The following is a 4749-nucleotide window of genomic DNA, read 5'->3' as shown; positions in this document are numbered from 1 at the left end:
CAGGAATATTCTTATTTATATATACCTTTGTAGCAAATGTCGATTGGAGATAATCACCTGTAATCTTACAGTAATATTTTTATTTATTTACAATATTTATATAATTATTTGAATCTAGATGAGAAAGAGATATGTACCTCTAAAATTTTGGAATGATGCTGATGTAACAATTAAGACATAATTTTTATGGGGTGATCTAATGAAATCAGTTGGAATTTGGTCCATGGTGTTACCCCATAAAGTTATTCTCATGGTAGATTTGCTGCAGTTAAAAAGTAGGATAAAATACTATTATTGAATTATTTAAATATATAAATTTTGTAACATGTTTCTTACATACCTTGTATCGGCAAGTATAATGTCTTGTCTTTGTCTTTCCCTGCCAGATCCGGTAACTGACGTTTCAATTTCCTTGACTTTTATAAGCACACCTATCACATCTGTGTATGTAAAAGATTATTGAGTATACATGTACACCATACGTTAGTAAGCATGAAAATTTCCAATGAATGTATTACCTATCAGAACAATGTTATTTTTTTTTTTTGAATGAATATTTGTGATGGATGTGAAGAAGAAAAGGTCCTTTGGAATTTCAACGTCCTGATTGCTTGCTAATTTCACTATTGTTTTATCATCAAATTCAAGCTTGAACTCATGTGCTGCAATACAAAATTTTTTTGACAGCTCTTTCACTTTGAAGTTTTCAACGATTAGGACATTGTCATCTTGAATAAAATTTTCAAACTTCTTTGTTAATTTTAATGAATATGTAGCTTGAATTTCATGACCCTATACAATGAATAATATATAAGTGAATAATTTATAATAATTTATGATGAACAATTTATAATAATATATATGGGTTAAATAAATATTTAAATAAAACATGTTCGTCCATAAGTAAAACGTCGTTGCTTTTAAGTGCAAGATCATTGAAGAATAGGTCATTCCACTTTCTGGTAACTCTAACTTGAATTTTCCATGGAGTATCTGCTTTGTTGATCGTTTTCAATGAATGATATTCAATTGTCATAATCTTAACCTGTAACCAATTTCATAAAAGTAAGAGTAAATAACGTAAAATAAGAAAATAATTTAATTTTTAAAAACTAATCAAATACCTTTAAAATTGATCTTGGAAAAAAGAAAAGGTCGATGAAAAATTTTCAGGTTTTCTTGATGTGTTATATATCGTCCTAGTAGTAGTTTGTTTGTTTAAGAAACTCTATTACTGGTAAACTTCCATTGAATTTGGAATTGTATTTATGTTAGGTCTCTTTTTAATGATAACTTTGTTAGATTTGGTATATTTTTTGGTAATAGTAGTTTGTTTGTTTAAGTAAGTCTTGAATTTGGAATTGTATTTATGTTAGGTCTCTTTTTAATGATAGATTTGAGTTGTAATTACGACATGGGTCGATGTACAAAAGGTGGTTCATCTTTGTAAGGGAAAAGAGTACTTGTCATCGCGCCTAGTTTTGTGGGAAAAAGTTCATTGTCTTCCCTTGTAATGGCTGCCCAGTTATTGATAAATAAACCCAAGGCAGAGCCATCACATGCTTTATGAGACATGCACACACCAACTGCAATCCCTCCGCAATCAAACAGGTTAACTTGAATGGATAATAATGTCATTGGACCCATTCCATAAAAGTTATCTTTTGGAAGTAATAGGTCGGGCAGCTCCTCCTGTGAAGGAAAATGGCTGAGAAGATGGGAGAGCTGACCATTTATTCGAGCTTCGAAGAAGTTAATACCCTCGTCGTTGCAGTTGATAAATCTATTATCATTTATCCACCCCCTAACTGGTAAAAGTGAGTTAAGATCTCAGATAATGATTTCGTTAATCGGTCACATCGTTTATCATTACGGGTTTGTATTACTTTGTCGTCGCTGGCAGAGTAGAACAGAATAAGAGGCATATATATTGGAGCAACATATTGATCCATGAGGGAGAGTGTAGTGGCACGATGTAGAAAGATTGAACTAAGTCCGATCCCCGATGTAGGGGATAGGAGGTAACATAAGTAAGGACAAAGAGGAGTAGCGAATCAAGACCGCAGAAACCCTAGTCCACGGGGTGGCAGGTGTACGGTCGGCAGGAAGGGCGTAGGATGGAAAGAAATATGGGCGGTCCAGATGAGAGGGGGGAGAATATAAAAAGGAGAAGATGAGGAGAAAAGAGAGGCCGCTAGGGTGAAAAGGGAGAGGAACAGTGAGAAAGAGAGAAAAAGAAAGATAAGAAGGGAGGCTTGTGTAAAAGAGAGTTTTAGGGTCTATACATTTGGCGCCGTCTGTGGGGACTAGAGAAAAGCAACTTATAAATGGCACCAAAGAGAGTAGCGGGTAGGCCAAAGAAGGTTAGGGTTCATGAACCGATGCCGGAAAGCGGTGATCGAGGAGGGGGAAGAACTAGAAGAAGGGCGAGCAGTGGAAGAAACCTGTCTGATGCGAGAAGAGATCGAGAGGCTGAGAGCGGAAAATGATGAGCTGCGAAGAGAGAGAGAGAAGACGGAGGAGGAGGCAGGGGAAGAGCTAAGCGAGGGGTCTAAAAATGAGGGATCTGAAGACGAGGAGGAGCCCGGACCGAACCTAGTAGAAAACTCGATAGCGGGATTGACAATGCAGCAAGTCCAAGAAATTATAGACAATGATAGGGAGGCAAACTGGCGGCAGACGAAGGAGCGTGGGGTAGCAGCCAGTCAGGTGGTGGCTGGGTTGAATCGCAACCCATTAGCAGATGAGATATGGGCGTCAGAGGTTCCAAAGTGGTTCGCCCAACCGAGGTTTGAGAGGTACGTTGGCAAAGGAGATCCAACGGACCACATTCATCATTTTAGGCAGCAGATGCCACTCTGGCAGGAGTCTCGGTATGATGGTCTACGGTGTATGATGTTCCCGGCAAGCCTTAAAGGAGGGGCATCGGATTGGTACTACAGACTGCCAGCGGGGAGCATCAAGAATTTCCAAGAGTTGGAGCAGGCGTTCATAGATCACTTCATACATCAGAAAAATAGGGTGGTTGACATCGCGGCTCTGTTCAATGTACAACAAAGGTCCGCGGAATCAGTTAGGGAATTTTTGTGTCGGTTCAAGGTAGAGACACTGAAAGTGGAAAATCTGGATGAGAGGACAGCGGTGATAACATTTGAGAGGGGCTTGCATTCGGGAACCGGTGTTCACCAGTCCGTAGCAAATAATGAGATAGCGACTTTACATGCTGTATCCTTGAGTGGAAAAGTATATAAGATATGAAGACTCTATGCAGAAGGATTCCAAAAGGTCAGGGAAGGCCGTGTTGTCTTTGGAGAAGGAACGGGAACACCGAAAAGCGAGGACGTCGGAAAAAGAAAGTGGGAGATACTGCGGGTACATAGCGTGAGCAGAGGGAAGCCGGGAAATAATCCGAAGGGAGTACAGGGAAAGGAAACCATACCGCAAGATGGAACAGACTCCATTGAACAAACCACTTAGTGAGATCTTGCCCTTAATAAAGAGTCTGCCAGTGTATGAAGGACCACGAAGCATGCCAATGGAGATACCTGAGAAGCCCCTCTGTGCATATCATCAGATAAGGAATCATGAGACGAATGACTGTTATGCTCTAAAGTGGTTGGTTCAGAGGATGGTGGAAAAAGGGAGGATGGGAGAATTTGTGAGAGACGGCCGGAATGAAGAGCGTGTGCCGCAGCAGGGGAGAATACTGGGAACCATCAATGTGATTTACAGCGGGGAAGTTATAAGTCATAATGCTCATAGAGACAAGATACGGCGGACTGCGAGCATCTAGCAAATTAATGAGAGAACGGATAGGCCACGACAAAGAGAGGTCGCGGCAACATAAAAGGATAAAATTGTGTTTAGCAGCGCGGACTTATGGGCAGTGGACTCACCACATGAAGACGTGTTGGTCATCACAGTGGCAATGGGAAACTACATGGTGAAAAGGGTGTTGATTGATTGTGGGAGTGTGGTAGATCTGTTGTTCAGAGGTGCCTTGGAGGAAATGGGAGTGGATCCTAAGTAGCTGCATCCTTCACGAACTAATTTGTATGGATTTAACGAGAGTATGACAGAGCCCATGGGGGAACTCTTATTGCCCGTGACAACAAGGCCGATGACAGTCTTCGCCCGTTTCATGGTAGTAGATTCGGCTTCGCAATATAATGCAATCTTGGGAAGGCGGTGGATTCACAAGATGAAGGCGGTCCCATCGACGTATTATTAGGTGATACGATTCCCCACACCTACCGGCACATACAAGGTCTACGATGATCAGGTAACGGCCAAAAATAGTTATAGGGGAACCATGAAATGGTTGATCGGCGGATCAGAAGGAGAGACTTCCAATCCTAGGAAGAGGCTGGCATAGCAATTATAGTGCACTTCGGGGGAGGGGGAGGAGGAGACATCGGCAGACCCAAAGACGCTCGATGAGATAGAGGTGGTGAATATTGGGATAGGGGAAAAGGAGAAGCTCGCGTCGATAGGATCCAGTTTGCCCGAGGAGTGGAGGGGTAAGTTGATACGGTTCTTGTCAGATAATAGAGATGCCTTCACTTGGACGATAGAGGATGTTACTGGGTTGGACCCAGAGTTCGCATGTCACCACTTACATATGAGAGAAGACGCCAAGCCCGTGAGGCAAAAGATGCACAGTATTAGGCCAAAATATGCTGAGGGGATTCGGGAAGAGGTCACTAGATTGAAAGGGGAAGGGATAATCCGAGAGGTGGAGTTCACAGA

Source organism: Coptis chinensis, chromosome 8 (assembly GCF_015680905.1).
Source record: "Coptis chinensis isolate HL-2020 chromosome 8, ASM1568090v1, whole genome shotgun sequence".
Classification (NCBI taxonomy): Eukaryota; Viridiplantae; Streptophyta; class Magnoliopsida; order Ranunculales; family Ranunculaceae; genus Coptis; species Coptis chinensis.
This window is presented reverse-complemented; position numbering follows the sequence as displayed.